At 39.0% G+C, this 22,538-nt stretch overlaps 1 protein-coding gene across 1 annotated transcript in view; it reads left to right on the top strand.

Moving 5' to 3' along the window:
- Fbxl7 (F-box and leucine rich repeat protein 7) overlaps positions 1-22,538 on the top strand; it is a 404,384-nt gene that overhangs the window by 332,348 nt on the left and 49,498 nt on the right. The gene's annotated exons all lie outside the window — the stretch shown is intronic.

Below are 22,538 nucleotides of genomic sequence, written 5' to 3'. Positions count from 1 at the left end.
TAATTTTTCTCTGATATGCAGTTAATATAGTTGTACGGGTCGGAGATAATATCTAAGGATAAATCTTAGACTATATACATAGCAAAATGGCAAACTGCAATAGATTTTAAATAATCTTAGAAGTTATGTGTAAGTACCAAGTAGCCTTTCCCTAAATAAGTTATTTATCTCTCAAAATGCACTTAACTAGTTGCCTTTTTTATTTAGGGAAGACTTTTAGAATTTTAAATCTATCTAGGACTGAACCCACTATACAGGAAGAGCTCACTCACTTTCATGAGCCCTGCCAGCTTCAGCAAGGTCAAAGCTGGCTAGACCTGTGCTCGAGCAGCAAGATATATGATGTGGGGAGCCAGCCAGTCTATGAGAGATGGCAGCTCCCTGGGCACTGTTCCTGCAGACTTTGAAATCTCTCTCCGGTACAAAATTGGTTACAGTAGAAACAGAAAATTTCTATGCACAGGAAATAAAGATTCCCATCGCTGAGCTTACCTACTGGACCTGTCGTCTTTCATCAGTAGAAAGACTGGGGGAAATCAAATACTTTATTTTAAGTTAACCACCGGGAGAAAGAGAGTGGAATGTGGGAAATTAATATTTCCAACTTGCTCCCAGCCCCTCCCCACAGGGTGCATAAGTGATCAGGGCAGGCAAATTACTTTTCCATCCTGTTTGACTCCAAACTACCCAAGTGAGTGAAGAGAGAGGGAGTCATTTGATAAGGCTAGGGAATCAACATCTGCTTTTCTTAGCCCTCCTGGATGGATTTATCAGGCATCCTGTAAGTTGCACTTCCTGTTGGAAACAATAAGAGAACACCCTACATGGACATGCAGCCTGGGTATTAGTCAGGTCCACCGCCTTGGCTGTGCATTTGGAAGCCCCGGTGTTTGCAGTGGTGTAGAGTCATCTTCACATTTATTCATTTCTTCCCTGGAAAAAAAAAAGCGGCACTCCCTGCCCACAGAAATGCTTCCCTACACTTTCGGTGAATGTGGAGCTGGCATTGGTGTTTAGACACTTCCAGTTCTAGGCATTCTTTTTATGGCTCAGATGTTATTCTTAATTGACAACTTCATTTTGGCCACTGTGCAAGTGAAACGCTGCATCCCAAGCCCTACGTCAGGGGTGGAAGACCGGCAGATCTCTAAGGTGTCTTTTCTGTGGAAAAGTAAATGTCGACATGAAGGGTGAGAAATGAATATAAGCAAACAGTTACTAGCTCAGACTCATCAAAAATGACTATTGTGAGAGTTAAATATATTGACGTATTTGATCTTACTCTCTGTGGGATAGAGTCCGTCTTTATATTGGCTTTACAGTGGAAGAAACAGAGGCAAAGTATCTGCTTAATGTAAGCCTGCTAGTAAGTGAAGTCCTAGGGTTTAGTCTCAGGAACAATGGTGCTGGGGTGGTTTGGTCAGAACCAGTATGCCATGATGTAGTGGGGGTTATTGGTGGTGGGGGTTATTGCTGTTCTGTAAATTGTTACATATTTTTAAATATTGTCTTATTTTTTGCGAATGAGTATATGTGTGTGCATGTGTGTGTTTGTGTGTGCCACAGTATGTGCTTAACAATAGTTTGCAGATGTTGATTCTCTTACTCCATCATTTGTGCTCATGGTGTGGAACTCAAGCTGTGAAACTTGATTTGGTGGCAGGCACCTTCACCTAATGATCCTGAAGGCAGTGTTTACACGTATCTGTTTGCTGGATTGCAGAGCAGACATTTGGGGGCTCTTGGGCACACTCTCCTTATGCTTTTTGAGCTTTGAAGAGGTGATGTCTTAGGGAGGAGAGTTGAAAGAAGGAATGAAGTACCTTCCAAGGGTAAGCTGTAGCTCAGCCAGGGTCTCAAGTAGAGGAATGATGCCCACAGCAGGGTGGGATGATTATGGGATGCATAAGAGAAGTATCTGTTTCTGCAACCAGAATGAGGAGATTATCCTTTCAAATGGCCATGACAATGGACATGGTTCTTGTGGGGTAACTTGGATTTAGGGACCTTGGAGGATTGTGTCACACAGCCCTTCCACAACTCAAGCCCTCAAGACTGATTATTCATGTAAAACTACACACTGACTTAAGAAAACCAGCAGTTTATAGGGCAGGGTTCTTAAGTGAAGGAGAGGAAGGAGGGTGTGAAGTCAAGGTCATAGCTCAGGATGCAATCAAAGGGGTTCCATTCTTAAAAGTCAATGCCTTGTGGAGACTGGCATTAGGAAATGATTGCAGCCCTTGTAGCTTACATTTTTTTAGATACAGAATTGCTGATTTCCCATTCATCCTTTTGGCTGTCTTCTTGAATGACATGCGGATGCTCCATCCCTTCAGAGTCTCCCACCGAACAGACATGGAGACATAGCAGCTTGCTCTCCTCAACATTTACAAAGCTTCTCTCTGCCAAGTCATCGGACCAAATATTCACTAAAATAAAGTGGACCACTTGGGAGTTTCTTTACTCTGCTTTCATCTCTGTCTGGAGAGAGAGAGAGAGTTCTGGCACCAGAATATGCAGCAGATATAAGAGGCAAAAGAGCTGTGTTATCCATACCATAAATAAGGATCTGTTAATAATTCATGCACCAAATATTTATTCTAGGACTAGGTTTGGGGGTTCATCTGGACATGGAACACTAATAAGTGTTTTTCACCACAAAATTATTCACATAATAGCCACTTCTTGTTAATAGGATGCCTAAAAGTAAAACAAATCAAATTCCAAAAACCATGTTATTTTAAATTTTGGTGTCTGTCTAAACCTCAGCATGTGTGCCAATGACCTTACTTGACAGTTGATTACATAAGCTTGCCTCAGTGGACAGGAAGGAAGATAGACATTTGAGGAAGGAGACTCTCCGATTTCTAGGAGTGACTCAAGTTTAAATGAAATGCTTTTCTACAAAAGAAAAAAAAAATTAAACATTAAGATTTCTTAATCGGGGTGGAGGAAGGGAGGGATTGGGACGGGAGGAGAGAGGGAACCACAGGGGGGATACAAAGTGAATAAAGTGTAATTAATAAAGAATTTAAAAAAAGATTTCTTAATCCTCTTCAAATCTGAACATGTAAAGGTTAGATTCCCGGTGTTCCTTCGTGGTCCCCACATGTTACAGATTTATGTTTCACCTTGGAGATCATTCTGCTTGAAACCAGCCAAAAACAGGCCCCACTTCTCACAAAAACTTCTCATTATATTCACTTATACACATTGATGAATTTTCAAGTAAGTCCTATTTGAAAGAGGCATTGTGAAGATTTTCTTTTTTCTGCTCACAAATGACTAATAAAATGAAATGACAGCATCACGATAGACTCGGACCAATTCAAAAAGCACATGTTATTCTCAAAATAATAACCATCAACTGTTTGACTGATGTCTCATTGAATTGTTTACAATGAAGCAAGGGTACCCATATCCATTGATGTGATGATAAGACCAGTTTGTTTCCTACTGTTAGAAACAAGACCAAATCCATTGTTCTTATTTCCTTTGCAGAGTTCAGCTGACCTCACTCAAATTAAGGAAAACACATAGCTACAAACCCATGCTGGTAAATTTTTTTGTTTTAATTTTTTTTTTTATTTCTTACAGTTTATTCACTTGTATCCCAGCTGTGGGCCCCTCCCTAATCCCTTCCCAATCTGGCCCTTCCTCCTTCTTCTCTTCCCATACCCTTCCCCCAGTCACTGATGGGGAAAGTCCTCCTCCCCTTCCATCTGATCCAAGCCTATCAGGTCTCATCAGGGCTGGCTGCATTGTCTTCCTCTGTGGCCTGCTAAGGCTGACCCCACACCTCAGCAGGAGGTGATCAAAGAGCCAGCCACTGAGTTCATGTCAGAGATAGCCCCTGTTCCCCTTACTCAGATACCCAGTTGGACACTGAGCTGCCATGGGCTGCATCTGTGCAGGAATTCGAGGTTATCTCCATGCACAGTCCTTGGTTAGAGTATCAGTCTCAGAAAAGACCCATGGGCTTTTCAGAGGTCTCAGAAAAGACCTCTGAGCTCCTTGTGAAGCTTCTGTCCCCTCCAGTCTTTCTATCTCACCCTTCTTTTATAAAATTTCCTGCACTCTGCCCAAAGTTTGGCTATGAGTCTCAGCATTTGCTTCGATACCCTGATGGATCTCTGTAGGTTCCTGTCCTGTTCCCTGTTTTCTCCCTCTTCCAATGTCTATCTAGTTTGCCTTTTTGAATGAGGATTGAGCACCTTTCCCAGGGTCCTCCTTATTGCCTAGCTTCTTTAGGTGTACAGATTTTAGTATGTTTGTCCTATATTATATGTCTAATATCTACTTACAAGTGAGTATATATCATGTGTGTCTTTCTGCTTCTGGGATACCTCACTCAGGATGGCCTTTTTACTTCCCACCATTTCAATGCAAATGTCATGATTTCCTTGTTTTTAATTGCTGAGTAGTATTCCATTGTGTAAAAGTACCACAATTTCTGTATCCATTCCTCAGCTGAGGGACATCTGGGTTGTTTCCAGGTTCTGGCTATTACAAATAAAGCTGCTACAAACATGGTTAGCAAATGTCCTTGTTTTGTACTTGAGCATGTTTTGGATATATGCCTAGGAGTGCTATAGCTGGATCTTGAGGAAGCACTATTCCTAATTGTCTGAGAAAGAGCCAGATTGATTTCCAAAGTGGTTGTACAAATTTACATTCCCACCAGCAGTGGAGGAGGGTTTCCCTTTCTCCACATCTTCCAGCATGTGTTGTCACTTCAGTTTTTGATCATAGCCATTCTGAAGGATGTAAGGTGAAATCCTGATATTGGGTGATTTCCATTTCCCTGATGACTAAAAACAATGAGCATTTCTCTAAGAGTTTCTCTGCTATTCGATATTCCTATATTGAGAATTCTCTGTTTAGCTCTGTACCCCATTTTTTAATTGGATTACTTCATTTGTTGCTGTTTAACTACCTGAGCTCTTTATATATTCTGGATATTAGCCCTCTATCAAATATAGGCTTAGTAAAGATCGTTTACCAGTCTGTAGGCTGTCTTTTTGTTCTGATGACAGTGTCCTTTGCTTTACAGAAGCTTCTCAGTTTCCTGAGGTCCCATTTATTGATTGTTGATCTTAGAGCCTGTGCTGTTGGTGTTCTGTTCAGGAAGTTGTCTTCTGTGCCAATGAGTTCAAGGCTCATCCCCAGTTTTTCTTCTAACAGATTTAGTGTGTCTGGTTTTATGTTGAGGTCTTTTATCCACTTGGAATTTAATTTTGTGCAGGGTAATAAGTATGGTTTTATTTGCATTTTTTTTTTTTACATGTAAACATCCAGGTAGACCAGCACCATTTGTTGAGGATGCTGTATGTTTTTCTATTGAATGGATTTGGCTTCTTTGTCAAAAATCAAGTATCCATAGGTATGTGGGTTTATTTCAGGGTCTTCTATTCAATTCCGTTGATCCACCATTCTGTTTCTATGCCAGTAACTGCAGTTTTTATTACTATTGCTCTATAGTACAGCTTCAGATCAGGGATGGAGATACCTCCAGAAGATCTTTTATTGTAGAGGATTGTTTTAGCTATTCTGGGTTTCTTGTTATTTCATATGAAGTTGAGAATTTTTCTTTCAAGTTCTGTAAGAAATTGTGTTGATAATTTGATGGGAATTGAATCTGTAGATTGCTTTTGATAATGGCCACTTTTACTAGATTAATCTAGCTGAGCCATGAGCATGGGAGATTTTTCCATCTTCTGCTATCTTCTTCCATATCTTTCTTCAGAGACTTGAAATTTTTTCATACATGTCTTTGACTTCCTTGGATAGAGTTACACCAAGGTACTTCATTTTTTTTTCTGGCTACTGTGAAGGGTGTTGTTTCCGTAATTTCTTTTTTAGCCCTTTTTTCTTTTTTATACAGGAGAGCTACTGATTTTTTTTTTAAATAAATTTTGTATACAGGCACTTGACTGAAGGTGTTTATCAGCTATAGGATTTCTCTAGTAGAATTTATGGGGTCACTCATGTATAGTATCATAACATCTGCAAATAGTGATACTTTGACTTCTTCCTTTCTGATTTGTATCCCCTTGATCTCCATTAGTTGTCTTATTGCTCTAGCAAGGACTTCAAGAACTATGTTGAAGAAATATGGAGATAATGAGCAGCCTTGCTTTGTCCCTGATTTCAGTGGGATTGATTTATGCTTCTTTCTGTTTAGTTTGATGTTGGCTATAGGCTTGCTGTATATTGCCTTTGCTATGTTTAGGTATGTGCTTGTATCCCTGATCTCTCCAGGACTTTAAACATGAATGGGTGTTGGGTTTTATCAAATGCTTTTTCAGCATCTAAGGAGATTATCATGTGGTTTTTCTCCTTCAGTTTGTTTATATGGTGGATTACATAGATGGATTTCCATATATTGAACCACCCTTGCATGCCTGGGATGAAGCCTACTTGGTCATAGTTGATGATGTGTCCATGCTGCTTGCTAATTTTGACCAAAACAAAAGTGTGATTTTTTTCCAAAGACTGTGTTTTTATCATTTATCATTTAATTTCATATATTTCCAACATGAATAAGTAAAATTTGCAATATTCATTAAACATTTTGTTTTTAAAAACTCTATCCTTAATGTACAAAATAGAGATAAACTCATAAAATGAATACATGTATGTGTAATTTTGTTTATAGAAACAGTCATTAGTGATATTCAGGGGAGCATGCCCTTCCTGCTGTTTTTTGTTTTTGTTGTTGTTTGTTTGTTTTTATTGTTTTGGTTTTTTTTTTTTTTTACACATGAATGTCTTTATCAAGAAGCAACTTCCCCACCCAATCATAAAATGCTCTGCTGGACATAGATGGGCAGGGACATGTGCATGTGTATGAACCCTGGGCTCCCTGGAACCTAGCACTCATTCCTCTCCTGTAACCATCTCATTCTCTCTTTGGATGATATGCTTTCCTTCATGCTCTACAAACAATGATCCCAGGAATGTTGATATATTGATAGAAGAGAACAGTTAAATTTGTGAAATTTATCTCACTTGTGGAATAAAATAAAGAATCTTTGTCAAGAAATATGTTTCTATTTTCAAGAGACTAGGCTTGCTATGAAAGTTCTCTGTAATGAACAGGAAATGGAGGAAGACAACTGTGGTTCCTGGAGGTATCCGTGGTTCAGGCTGGATAATGGGGAATTGTGATGAACTTTCTAAGTCAACCCTCACTGTGAGAAGGCTCGGGACTACCTATTGCAGAGCTAAGAAGACTAACATTAAAGACCCGGTATTTTGTCTATAGTCACACTGAGAAAGGCTGCAAAGAGATTTTCTCTTTCTGTTTGTTTATAGTTGTTGTTTTAAAGAAAAAACTTTAACTAAGTTGTTTTCCTGACTACCAAAGTAAAGCTTACTCCTGTTAATATACTTATAAACTTAAAAACAAGTCAGATATAAAAGTTCCACCTGTAGAATAACTTAATATCTGCCAAATATATGATATACTATATTTATTAAATGTATGCATGCCTATATGTATATATGCATATATACCTATGTATGTATGTGTGCAGAGGTGATGGTAATGTATGTATTCACATGTACAAAAATCCACATGTTAATTTTTCATTCACTTCCCATTATTCCTTCCTTCTTTATGTCTTCAGTGCATCCTGATACAAACCCTGTTTTTAAGTTATGCCATATTCATTCCTGTTGGGTGTCTGCTTCAGTGTGCACCAATAGAAGTTAACATAGATTTTATAGAAATCTTAATCCTAAGATATATGTGATTCATGTCATCACAACAATGTTTTAACGTAGAGCTAGTGTAGTGTCTACTATACTTTTCCTCATGCATTTGCATTAGCATGATGTAAAACCAAAATTTTCTAAAACTGAAAACATTCAGGCCACAGTAGAGGACAATGCAGCCACTTTTGATGAGAACTGATAGACTAAGATCAGAAAGAAGAGGAGAACCTCCCCTATCAGTGGACTTAGGAGTGGCATGCATGCAGAAAGGGGAGGGAGGGTGGGATCGGGAGGGGAGGAGGGAGGGGCTTATGGGGGGATACAAAATGAATAAAGTGTAATTAATAAAAAATAAAAAAAAACTGAAAACATTAACACTGCATATTTGAAAGACATTTTTAGGCTGCCTTTTGGAAAAGTCTGACTAACTTTTGCACCCTGTAGAATTGCCTTCCCTGCTCCATTCAGATGCAATTAATAAACTCTAAATGCAATAAAAGTAGAGCCAATCTTTCAGCCTTCTGATTTTTCCATCTATAACACCAAGACTAAAAATGCAATGCTTTGCTTAGCTCAATCATTATTATTAATTTATTATTAAATATGTAAACAATCATTATTATCATTATTATTAACACTTCAAAACTCCAGATACTGATCTATGAAATTCTAAATTCATTTAATCCTCAGAAGTCTGTGGTTTACATAACTAATTTTATTAAAAATGCAAATGAGAAAACTGAGTCATGGAGGGAGGCCAAATGACACTATCCAGTCAACACATGTAGTAAGGAACCATGCATCCATTAGAATCTGGCAGTAGCTGGGCATGATGGTTCACACCTTTAATCCCACCACTTGGGAAGGAACAGACAGGTAGATCTCTGTGAGTTCTGGACCAGCCTGATCTACACTTCCAGTACAGGATAGCCTGGACTCAGAAACAAGCCCCCTCCCCCCCCCAACAAAAACCCAAGAATCTGGCAGTATAGCCCTCGAGTCCTAGCTTCCTGCACTCTATCTTCTAATTACTCTTACTTTCTTTAAAAAAAAAAAGAGCTGTTTCCAAAAGGTTTTCCCAAACACATTTCTAAACAGCATTCACAAAAATGTCATGAATATAAGAAATGCATATATACCATCAAAGGTGAATAAAGAGCTGCATCAGGGATTTTCACTAAGAAGGAACTCAGAGCACTCAGTGGGGGTGAAAAAGGATAAAGAAATAGAGAAAATTTTGCAGAAAGTGTAGATTCAGAAGCAAGCAAAGGAGACTAAAACATCAAATACCACTGTGGGAGATAGGACATGCGCACCCTGCTCATTAACCCTACATGAACTGTGCTTCCTGTAGCACACGGTCAGAAAGGAAGTCACTTTCACAACCACCTTTGAAGATAGGATTGATTGTATGTCATTTATGACCAATTGAGTGCAGTTGAGATTTCTTGGGAAGATGGTAGGCCATGGGCAACGTCTTTCTGCAAGCCATCGATCTAGGAGGGGGGAGCAGCTTTACATTTACTGTGTGGTGGGAACACAAACTGAACTGAACAAATTTCCCAGTTACCGTTACTGAAGTGTGCTGTTTCAGTGATTTGTTAAAAGGATATAGTCAATTGCAGTTACTACAAAAGACTGGTCTGTTTACACCTCCATGACTTGAGACTCTCCACCCCAATGGGTTGCTGGCTCAATGTTTAGACCCCAGGACTCATGTGTATATGGGATCTCATTCTTTCAGACTTTCATTTCTTTGTTTGTTTGTTTGATTGATTGATTGATTGATTGATTGATTTTTTTTTTTGAGAATCCCTGGGTAGCTTGGCTCTCCAGGACTTTGTAGAGCAGGCTGGCCTCAAAGCCACAGAGATCCACCTGCTTCTGCCTCTGGGACTGGACTACAGGCCTGTGCCACCGTACCCAGCTTCTTTCAGACTTTCATGGGTTCAATAGGTATCTGAGAATTTTGACACACGTTAAGTACCTGCTTCAAGACATCTTGCTTTCTTTGTTACCGTCAGCAGAAAGTGTTTCTCTTGAAACCTCAGTTCCATCTGCCATCATCTCTGTTCTGAAGCCCACATCATTGCTGTCATGCTCATTCTGTCCCTTTCAAACACTGAAAATTGTGCCAACTGCCTCCATTGCTTTGTTTCTTAGGGACTGTTTGTCTTGAGTACCCCATACCCAGTCACCTCTCCTGTCCTCATGCTCTGAAAACGTCAGCCAGGGCTTCTCCACCAACCTTCATTTGTCTTTTGTTTTGTACGGAAACCAGGGAGGAAATGCTTACCCGCTTCCACACACCCTCTTCCAAAATTTCTTACAGATCTGATGTCCTTTCTTTCCTTCTTTCCTTTCCCTCCCCTCAAAGCAGGATAAGAATGGCCCCAAACTGAAGAAGATCTTAACTAAGAGTGCACCCAGTTGGGGGCTAAAGAGATGGCTCAGAGATTAACAGCATTGTCTGTTCTTCCAGAGGACTGGTGGGTGGGGGGAGTTCAGTTTCTAGCACCTCCTTGGCATAACCCAATCACCTGTAATTCCAGTCCCATGAGATCCAATGCAGTCTTCTGACCTATATGGGCACAGCCATTCATGCAGGCAAGACATTCAGACACATAAAATAAAATATACTTTTGAAATGATCCTCCCTCCCTCTTTTTGACTGTAGTTGGAAAACTCACAGCAGCTTTTGATTTCCAGTGATTCAAGCCTTCCTTGAAATGAAATTCTAAAGCATATTCATGAACTGCATTGACTGAATTGAGTCAGTGCTTAAAGAGTTGAGAGTAGGAGCAGCCTTGCTAGGCCACAGAGGAGGATAATGCAACGAGTCCTGATCAGACCTGATAAGATAGGGTCAGATGGAAGGGGAGAAGGACCTCCTCTATCAATGGACTGGGGAAGATGCATAGGAGGAGATAAGGGAGGAAGGGTGGGATGGAGAGGGAATGAGGGAGGAGGCTACAGCTGGGATAAAAATGAATAAACTGTAATTAATATATAAAAATAAAAAATTAATTTAAAAAAAAGAGTTAGGAGTAGAAAAAAAAAAGCCCTTACAGCCATCCACACAACCAGCCCATGTGTGTTAGATCTTACCCTCATTCCACAGGACCATGCCTTGTGTTCTAGACTTCCCAAATAGGTCTGCAGAACTCAAGAGACTTCAAGAATGCAGTCTGAAACCACCTTCAGGTCTTTACAGACAGAAATACTTGAGGTTATTCATTGGTGAGTGCCACGATAAAGGGATCAAAAGTTTGCTTGTGTTCTTGGACAAAGTGAGAAATCAACACTATTGGATTGAGATCAGAAACATATCCAAGCTAAGCTTGGCGTAATGACAGAGAAATAGGTGATTTTCTTTCTATCGCAATAAGGCTATGAATCTTATAACTGCTAACAGACATGTGCAAACATGTTTTGCAAAGAATGATTTTCAGTGTTGAACAGCTTCTGATATGTGCATGTGTGTGTATAAAAAATTACCTGGCATATCTGTATGAAGCGCCTCTGGTTCAAGGACGAGCAGCTGTAACTAGAGGAAATAGAAACAGACAAGTCCAGCAGTTGCTGCAGGCTAGCACAGTGGCTCAGGATTATGTAGTTCTCATCAATAAGGCAATTTCGAATTCTTTCCAAGCTCAATTATGCACTATTCCAGTCTGATTCCATTTCTTTTTTCATATTAAAATTCTGCAACACTTTAAGAGAACTAGATTGCATTCCATTTTGGCAGTTATTAAAGAACAGAAAAATGGAGAAAAGATAGATACATATATAAGATATGTACATATAAAGCATCTCAGATGTGTCAGATTCAAATAATTCATCTTTGTGACAAATAACTATAAAAGACTTGTCATCTATAGCTGTTAAAGGATTATTCTATATTAAACCATTTTGCCAGAATTTTATTCTGGAAAAAAAAATGCTTTTGTTATTCACTTGATGTAGGAAAGGTTCCAATAGCCAGCTGGTAGTCATACAGAGCTCACAGTTCTCATCTATGGAATTTGTTACTAGGTATGCTCTTTTTAAACAACAACAACAACAACAAAAAGGGAATTTGTCATCCAATAATGGTGAAAATAAGTTGAAATGAATTCTTCTTCATTTATTGTTCATATATTGTTGTTAATTCCAGATTGGTATGTGTGGTACATCTTTGCAGCCTTCCTAAGGAAACACCTGGTTGCCTAGGCCCAGGTGTGACATGGTGCTGTGATCCCTAGGGACTGATAAAGTGAGTGAGCTAGCAGTGACATGGCATTAGAGCCTTCTCATAATCAAGACACAAGGCATGCTCACAAAGATGGTGCCTATTATTGTAGATGCACAAATTTTATCAGAGTGAGGGATGTTTCCATTGTCCCCTTACATTTCATCTTTAAAAGAGCAATACTAACCCCTCAAACCATAAGATAATATGCAAATCTTTGAAGTCTCTGGAGGAGCTAAAGACTCCTTTTTGTTCCATCACCTGTAGGAATGGGGGTTTGAGGTTTCTCTGAAGAGCGTCTGAAAGAGAAGACATTTATATGGACACACTGACAAAGCACCCTGACTCAGTAGAAAAGTGAGGTATCACTCTCAGAGCCATAATGGGAGGAAGATGGGATAGGAGGAAGCCTCATCCCTGTGCCTTCCAACTTCTTGTTTCAAGACTAATCGTATTATAGAGATAGCCGTTGCTAACATACAGTCACCAGTCTATGAACAGCCATGCTATTAGTCCCCAAAGGCCAATTGCTGCATTCAGAAAAGTACTTACCTCTGCTTTGTGGCACACGGTTAAAATACCCTTCTGAGAAGTGTGACACCGACTCACCTTTTCATATTTTAACACTCTGTGTATGAACATCTAGGTCATATTCATCTTCTACCAACACACATTGATAGTATGTAGTCAATGGGACTTCATCTAGTTATTCATTAAACTATTCATTAAACACGTCTATGGAGCACATACTATGGGAATAGGTATTGACACAATATGGAAAATATGAACTTAGAGATTGTTAACATTGACTCTCTTTAGTACATACAAGTAACATTAAATGGACTCAACAGGTTATATTTAGAAATATATGTACATATAAGTATATATGAAGGAAATTACAATTAAGGAAAAAAGGTGACATGACTTGAGAAAGAACGGGGTACATGGGTAGGCTAAGAGGGAGGAAAGGGAAGGAAGAAATATTGTAATTGAAGTACAATATCAAAAACAAACTAACAAAAAAACAAGAGAATGTAAAGATAGTTTTTGTTAAACATTTACCATAAAAAGCAGTTTGTATGTATTTCTGCACTGAGTATTCATAAGACATCTGTTAGGTCATTATGTCAGATTTCAAATTGAGGAATATTCTTAAAGAAACAGAGCTACCGCAAGTCTCAAAGACAACAGATGAAAAAGGGGAGAAGGTACGAGGCTCTTCTCTACTCAATAGCTTCAGTGGAGAGGAACACAGAAATAGTTCCTTCCTGTTCTGAATAGCTAGGTGCCTCTAAGGCAGCAGAATGATGTAGCAAGTAGGCATCAATGGTTTTGAGGCAGAAATAGGAAGGGTTGTTCTACTGTAGGAAGAATCCTCTGCTCCTACAGACAGCTGAGGTGAACCACTTGCCTTTTGGCCTGAAGAAAAGATCTCTCCATGCTGGGCCATAATAGATATAACATGGATTCAGTGCTCACCCTCATTCAGGATATGCTCCAGGGCACAGGTGTGCACACCCTACGCTCTTGAGCTCGGTACATGAATTCTTCGTGGGGATAGAGTTGTTAAGTTAAAGCCCTCACACATGATATTAATATACAGAAAATCTTTAAACAATGACCTGTTCTACTAAGGCATTGCCAAGTGGCCGACTGTCCCCTCTAAATTAGATCTATTTCCTCTGTCATATAGCACAGGTACTAGTAAGTAATGAAAACCCAGGAGTGGGAAAACAGAATGCAAAGCTATAAAAAGGCCAAGAAAGTCTCTAATAATTAGAGGTTTGCACTATCCATATTTTTCAACCATTATCTACTATACCGTCATCATTTTCTTTTCAAGAGCTCAGTTTTCTTAAATAAGGAATTCTGATGATTTTTCTTCTCCCAAAAAATAATGTCCTGTTCACATAATTAAGGTAGAAGTTTTGCAAGCTGCAAGGCTAGTGTGAGCTGTGTGAACTAGATTTTTAAAGTATCTGCATGGGGTCCTTAGAGATTGACAGATGTGATGCCATCTTGATGGTAAAAACTTCTTGGTACTCTCTTGCTGTTTCTGTGCTACTGTTAAAATGTCTGGCAACTGTGTTATTGATATTTCATGTATTATATGATATATCATGATTTTATATCTTTATTCTAAGATATTTATTTGTTCTCTATAGCTTCATATGTACAATTACCATCCTATTTTGAAGTGTTTAAAAGGTGGAAATAAGGCTAGAGAAAGGGTTCAGTGTTTAAGAGCACTTGCTTGTTTGTTCAGAGTTTCAAGTACCCACACCAGGGAGCTCATAAATTTGGCACTACAGTTCCAGAAGAGCTATGCCCTCTGCTAGCTTCTCATAAATGTGCACATGTATATACACAGACACACACAGACATCCACAGACACATACAGAGAGAGAGAGAGAGTTAGCCAGCCAGACTAGCCAACATGAGCAAACACACAGAAATGAAATATAGAAGTCCTTTATTATTATTTTTTATATTTTATTTTATTAATTATACTTTATTCACTTTGTATCCTCCCATAAGCTCCTCCCTACTCCCCTAGAAGTCATTTTTTAAAAGTAGGAACCTCATCTGACTATGGTGTTTAGACATAGGCCTTTTGGTTAGTTCATAAAAATGAACCTTTCATGATTCAATCCCGGTAGCCTCATCCAGACAAAGAGGAGACCACATGCATACTCCCTGCCTCTTGTCCTAGCATGGTCTGCCAGCAAGAGGGCATTGCCAGATGAGAACCCTAGTTCATGAACTGCCATAATCAAGACAAACTTTTTGTTCTCTACAAAGTAGCCTACCTCAGATATTTCATTATCAGAACAAGAAATGGAGTAATATGTTCCCTTTCACCGATACTCTTCTAAATGGTTGTTGAAGAATGACAGGTACAAAAATAGATGAAATGAGAAGATTTGTCTTCAATTCTTCCATAGAAAAGAATAGATCTTGGCAGAAATAATTTTATCCAAGTGTCACAGAGAATCATGGAGAGACTTAATGGAAGGAGCCAGAAAAGTAGTACAGATTTGTTAACACTGAAACACTGCCAAGCTCATGGTTTAAGTATCAGTACATTCTGATTGCTGTCAGCATAAGAAGATATTAAAGAAATACTATATTTTATTAAAAAATTGCAAGGTGTAAAAAGCAAGCTAAACTGATCCTCAAGGTAAAACTAGGACCTATTGGTAGGTTCAGCTGAAAAAAAAATGATGGTGTTTTCTTGCTTCAGGCTGTCTAGAGTGTTCTGTTCTATGTACAGTCTGAGAACAGATTTTTCTTCCAGAACCTAACTCTTATCCTAGTCTCATCCTCTAGTACTTACCTCTTCATTCTGCCACTTTCATCAAGTGAAGAATTTTCTTTGTTATTGGAGCTATTACTATTTTTTATTATTAAATTGTTATTTTTTATATTAATTACAGTTTATTTACTTTGTATCCCAGCAGTAGCCTCCTCCCTCATTCCCTCCCAATCCAACCTTCCCTTCCTCATCTCCTTCCCTGTCCCTCTCTAAGTCCACTGATAGGGGAGATCCTCCTCTCCTTCCATCTGACCCTAGCTTGTCAGGTCTCACCAGGACTGGCTGCAATGTTCTCCTCTGTGGCCTAGCTAGGCTTCTCCTCCCACGGCGGGGGGGTGGGGAGGTCAAAGAATTCATGCCAGAGACAGTCCCTGTTCCCCTTATTAGGGAAGCCACTTGGATACTGAGCTGCCATGGTCTATGTCCTAGCAGGGGTTCTAGGTTATATCCATGCATGGTCCCTGTTTGGAGAATCAGTCTCAGACAAGCCCCTGTGCTCCTGTTCTCTCCAGGTCTTACTAACTCTCTCTTCTTTCATATGATTCCCTGCACTCTGCCCAAAGTTTGGCCATGAGTCTCAGCATCTACTTTGACATGTTGCTATGTAGGGTCTTCTGAAAGGCTCGACAGAGCTATTACTTCTTAAACGTAAAATTCAAAATACTGCAAACCATCTCTGGTCTCAAGAATATATGCTAGCTCTTTGTTGGCCTCAAATGGGAGATGATTCATGATTTGTTGGTGTATGCTTCTTCATGAATCAGAAGAGAAACACTGAATTGAGAATATGTTTTTCCTAAGGATCCACTGCAGAGGAAGTTCTGTGATTTTGAATTTACCCTGGAATGTCATAAACTAATCCTTAACTTCAGCGCTTCACAAAGCCATCCAGGAAACTATGTCAGCCTCTACCTCCTTCTATCCTCTTATCACCTCATCCCTTCATGTCCTCATCCAGTATCTTGTTCCCTTTTCTCTGTTCTTTGTCACTCTGCCTATCTTTCTAACCCTCCATTCTTCAATTCCTCTCCCCTTTCTTCTCCTCACCCCTTTTCTATATCTAACTTTCCTTCTCCTCCTCTCTCCTTTTTCCTTACTCCCTTCTCAGCTCTTAAAATAGCTCTTTGAAAACAATATTCACTAGTACCCCTCACTGAGGACAGTCCCATTCTATTTATGCATACTCAGAACTGTTTTCATCGTAATTGTTACTGGGATTAAGTAATGGCCTTTCTATGTTGAGGAAATTAAAATTGTTTCAAAGGTCATAAAAAACAATCCCCTAAATTCTAGCTGCAGGGAAAATGACCACATAAAGTAACTCCTCCCTTCCTGACACAGAGTATGTAATTGTCAAGTTTTTCCTAAAGAATAGGTCTCCTATCCATTCTTATTATCTTCAAAGATGCAAACAGTGAGACTGCCCAGCTCAGAAGTCCTACCATGGCCAAACAATTCATACAAACAAACAATGGTGTGAATTTTCCTTCCTAGGGGAAAAAAAGATCTACATGACTAAATCAGACACTCGATAAAGTATCACTGTCCCCAGAAATGGTGTACAAGTGTGACAGATGTGCATGTGGCTTTTGATTAAGCAGAGTGTGGTTGTAAGGTTATGCTTTGCACAGATGGGCACAACACGGCACTGTGAAATGAGTAATTACTGAGTGAAGTTTTCTAGGTAAAGCCTACAAAAGAAAACCACCCAGAACTCCCTGGTTACAAGTAGAAGAGTAAACAGGTGTGTGTATACCATGCATGTAGTCACATGTAATCAAAATACTCCAGATATTACTTATAATGAATTGTTTTAGTACAGATTTTGTACGAACTTGACACAAGCTGGAGAGGAGGGAGCCTTACCTGAGGGAATCTCTCCATAAGATCAGGCTGTGGGCAAGCCTATAGAGCATTGTCTTAATTAGTTATTGAAGTCAGAGGGCCCATAAGTTGTGGGTGGTGCCAACCTAGGGCTGGTGGTTTTGGGTTCTATAAACAGTCTGAGTAAGCCATGTGGAGCATATCAGTAATACTCTTTCGTGGCCTCTGTCTCAGCTTCTGGCTTCATATTCCTGCCTTGCTTGAGTCTCTGCCTTCATTGCCTTTGATGAATTGTTATATGAATCTGTGAGTGAAATAAACCCTTTCCTTCCCAACTTGCTTTTGGTCATGGTGTTTCAGTACAGCAATAGTAACCCCAACTAACACTGTTCCTGTACATTGTACTTTGATTTTATCTGTGACTGTGTCCATTACCTACAAAAATGGGATTGAATCATCTGATTTTTTTTCCATTCCTAACATAAAACATAGAAACATTAGAGAATTGCACTATAATAGATAATAAATTAGGAGTGTGTTAATCCATAAAGAAGCACATATTTACCATGTGTAAGTAAATCATGACATTTAAGATGTTCTTAGTTAGAAGATCTTGCAAACGTAAGACCATGTGGATAAAATTCCATCCCTCAGCCAACTAACCTGCAGTTATTCACACCCTCTGCTTGCCTAAAGCAGGTGTGATGAGTGAGTGAACAGAACACAGTTCCTTAAACCAAGCATGAAGTTGGTCAACTCCAGGGTTGTGCTCAGGGTTTCCTCTAGTAGAAAATATTGCCCATAATCTCTGGACTTTTCCTACTTAGCCAAGACTCAGTTCACACCTGCTTCCCACTGAAAATTTGATTGATAGTTGACAATTTATGAGGATGTTTTCCCAAAGGTAGCATGTAATATATGGATCAATCATGGAATTACTTAACCTTTTAGTTGATGAGAGAATCACCAATATCCAGTATTTCTGAAGCTTTTAGTGCAATTCTGTGGTGTGCATAATAGTCCCCTAAGTCCCTAAGATGTAAATCTAGGTTGTGTATTATGGCAAAAGTATGCTTGTGGGTAAAATGATGATTAATTTAGAGAGGTTATCCTGGATTTCCCTATTAGCCAAATCTAATTCTGGAGTCCATAAAATGGAAGAATGAAACAGAAAGGCACAAAGAAGAGGCAGAAAAAAATAGGAGTCATAAGAGTATCTTGACCAGTGAGGTGATTTTAAGCATAGAGGAAGGCCATAGAATGTGAGTGTTCTCTAGAAGCTGTTAAAGGCCATTCAGTAGCATTCAACAAAGTAAGCAGGGATTTACAACCTTCAAATTGAAGTCTACAGCAGCAAAGAATTTTGTAGAGCCTGAATTAACAAGCCCATAGATTTGCTCAGAACCTCATGAATTACATTCCTATAGAAATATATATATTTTTTTCTTGCAAATATCACCTCTCTGACTGGCTGATTAAAATTCTATTGTGTCATGTACCACAGTTTCATTATCCATTCATCTACCGGTTGCTTTATGTTCAGTCTACATCACCTGGCTATTGTGAATAGAAAAACAATCAACATTCTAGCCTGGTGATGTGTCTGGGAAGAGATGAACTTCATTGTCTTGGCCTGTGAATGGATATAGTAAGTAAGATATCTGTCTTTGTAATGTGTACTTGTATAATGAGAAAATGTAGGCAAATCATCCAGAGAATAGTTGGCACAGGAGATTTTTTCCAGGTTACATATCTACCCTGTTAGCCTAGAAGGATCCTCTTTCCTGGTATGTTTCTTCCTAATTAACCTTCTATTAAATTTCTAGTCACTTTATAAAGGTGAATTGGAACCTGGCTCCACAACTCCACATTCTGATTTTTTAACTACATTAATACTATGGTGTATTTAAATTAGCATGCCTGCCACTGTGAGGGTCATGGCAGGTTTCTCACTAGGAATAGTTAGCCCTTTTTATATGTATTCAAATACTTTCCTACTTATTTATGATTATATTTTTTGGTCATGGAATGAGATTGAAGCATGTCTGATGATTTGAGTGGAAGGGTTTTACTCAATCACTTTGCATACTCCCTGTTGACTTTGTAATGTAATATCTGAAGAAAAGTTAGACTAATGTGAATACTGACAGAGATAGTAATTCCATTTATGTAGCCTGTTAATTTATGTGGAAGTTCCATTTAATCATATTTCTACTCCATGGAGATAAAAGAGATGCAATTAGGAAAACACAAACAATCCATCCGTGTCATACTAATGCTTTGCTGTTCAGAACTATGCAATAGCAAAGTAAATAACACTGAATAATGAAATAATTTTAAACTAATATTTGGAGCCATCTCTCAGTATGTAGAAAAGACAGATCCTGTAAAGCAGGAAATTAACAAACCAAACAAAGGAAATTAGTAATAACTGATACTCCCTTATGTCTGCACTAAGGAGCCCATTGCTGGTGCTGACTCCATTTAAAATCTCTTGCCATGCTTTCTAATTGTCTGCCGCTGTGATCATTGAGTTGCTAAAACATTTACTAAAAGATGATGTTTATGACTGGTTTTCCTCTGAAAGAATATCAGTCCTCCACATCTGTCTGTGTTTGTCTTTCACAGTTCATCCTACTGTGTGGAACCCAGAGTTTCTTGGCTTATCTCTGGCCCTCCTTGAATTTCATATTTTTTCTTAAAGACCTCATGGGTGTAATCCTCATGGGCGTGATGCTCAGATCCATAGATACTGTGTTAATAAGAGATTCATCACTGCAAAGAAATATCTGACATGGGCTATAAAAAAAAAGTGCATTAGTGCACAATTTTGAGGCCTTAAAGTCCTGGTTCTTCCATCAGCTAAATTCCAGTTAAGCAGATTACTGGATGGACAGTGATGGTAGCAGCATGTGTGTCCTTGGTGGTCACATCTTAAGCCATGAAGCAACTACAGCTGAGTGAAGCCAAACTCATGCTTTTATAACTGTCTCCTGAAAACCTCCAGGAAGAACCTACAGGAGAACTTCCCTCATATTATCGGGGTTAAACACTTCCTGCATGGCCTCATTTCTTAAAGGTTCCACATCACCCTTCAATACCTCCCCAATAAGCATCAAGTCTCCCATCAAATAAGCCTTTGGAGGATATAATTGGGCCATATCCAAACTGTAGCAGCTGCAGACCAGTCCACAGGCTAATGTCCTTCCCAAAGTACCCAGTCTAGAGAATGAAAGGAAATCCTTCAGTTGTCTGATGACCATTCACAGAATTTTCCACCCTCAAAGTCAGTTACATATGTTTGGATCAAAAGGATCACAGAAGCTCCAGGGCATTTGTGTAATGTTTAAAGGAAGAGGAAATTTATCACACAACACTTGTAGCTGAAGCTGGATAGCTACTAGGTGCATAAGCAATAGATGATAGATAAATGATAGATGGTGATGATGATAGATCAATGATAGATGATGCATAAATAGCTAGATGATAGATAGATGATACATACATGCATACATTGACAGAAAGATAGCAAGATGGTAGATAGACATATAGATGGATAGATAGAGATAGATGATAGATACATTAGATAGATAGATAGATAGATAGATAGATAGATAGATACATAGATAGATAGATAGACACAGATAGATAGATAGATAGATAGATAGATAGATAGATAGATAGATACATACATACATACATACATACATACATACATACATACATACATACATACATTGACAGAAGGAAAAACAGACAGACTGATGATAGGTAGGTAGGTAGATAGATAGATAGATAGATAGATAGATAGATAGATAGATAGATACATAGATACATAGATACATAGATATAGAGCCCACTGATATTTCTAGCCCACTTTTTTTTCAAACTCCCACCAGCTACCCTAAACTCAGGCTACATCCACTCCAAGAAGAATATAGAGGAATCACCAGAAGGAAGAAGAATGTGTCCTCACATTTAAATCACCTGAGTAGCCTTTTAAAATGTTGATAACCTGACTTCACCTACACTACTTCCTTCATGCTCTTTGGAAATAGGACCATCCATAAGTCACTTTTGATACCTTTGGCTGACAGTTTCACTTGCTTTTTCTTGCAACAACTGTCTTCAACCATGCTGAAAACTATGCAGCCAACATACTTCACTCGGTCCTTGTTATTTCTAGTAGTCCGTTACCTTCTTAACCATTCCTCCCTGCAGAGTTTATGCAAATATGTCACCATATCAAACAGATCACTCATAGCCCATGGTGGCCAGAGAGGTTTCTCAGTACAGTGACCTGGTTCTCAGAAATTGGGAGGAGAAAGGAATCCATAGTCCTAACCGTCTCTTTCCTAAATCTAAAGGAGCCTTAAAAGATGCCCATACCCTCATGGTTCTAGTTAGCCAGAGCCTGAATATGTATCTCAAGCCGTGGGTTAGCTATCTTGTACCCTTATCCTCTATGGAGGTTAGAAAGACCATTAGCAACTGAGCAGAAAATTACCACTGTCACCCATTAAATGACAGGAGACTTCAGGCTGAGCCATCTCCTACATGGGTAATCAGCTGTGGAAAATGAAATCTTTACTTAATATCACAAAAGAGTGACTTTCCCTTGTAAATCTACCCAGTACAAAAAAAAAGATAACCTGGGAAACCAATTCCCTTCATAACTGTGACAAACGGCTTCCCTATTAGCCCATGTCACTTAAGCTTTCAGGCAGAATATAAAATAGCCAGTGATTTTCAGCTTTATTTTTGAGCTAAAGTAAATCTTTAGGTATATCTTAGAGAAATTAGTCCAGATTAGAGCTGTTAAATAAGCTATGTACAGATATATAAAATTCTATTAACATCCATAAAATAGCCAGGTGTGATGAGTTATCTCATAGTAACATAGGCTGTCTCTATGATTTTAAGTCCATGCAAATATCACTCAAGCTTTAGTTTCAAGAACCACAAACTAGTGTTTAATTTACTCAAAACCTATTTTCTAAATGGCATCTGTCATGAGAGATGTGTAATGTTAATTCCCTGGAAGAATATGAAACCAGATAGACTCTGTCTCATGAACAGCAGACCACAGACTGACAGGACACTGAAGAAACATGCATCCTGGAATCCTTCTAGGGGCCCCTTGACTTTTGCCTGCGAGGGTAGAAAGCACTGCTATGGCTATCTCCTACTTCTTCTCATGCTTGCTGCTCCTTCCAAATCTCTAAGTATCCATATCCAAGTGGTCCAAAGAGCCCATGAGCAGGTGCCACCTGTAGGAGCAGCTGAGGATGCAAGCATTTTCAGGACCCATCCTCAGAGCAATGCTCTATTTTCAGAAAGCTAGAAGCTTCCCTTGTAGGAAAAAGTATAGGTGTGCTACAGTCTGAATACAGTTGCCTGGTGTGTGTGTGTGTGTGTGTGTGTGTGTGTGTGTGTGTGTGTGTGTGT

Source organism: Psammomys obesus, unplaced genomic scaffold (genome assembly GCF_907164565.1).
Source record: "Psammomys obesus unplaced genomic scaffold, mPsaObe1.curated_primary_1811, whole genome shotgun sequence".
NCBI lineage: Eukaryota > Metazoa > Chordata > Mammalia > Rodentia > Muridae > Psammomys > Psammomys obesus.
Note: the sequence above shows the minus strand (reverse complement) of the source record. Positions and strands in the feature narration are given on the sequence as shown.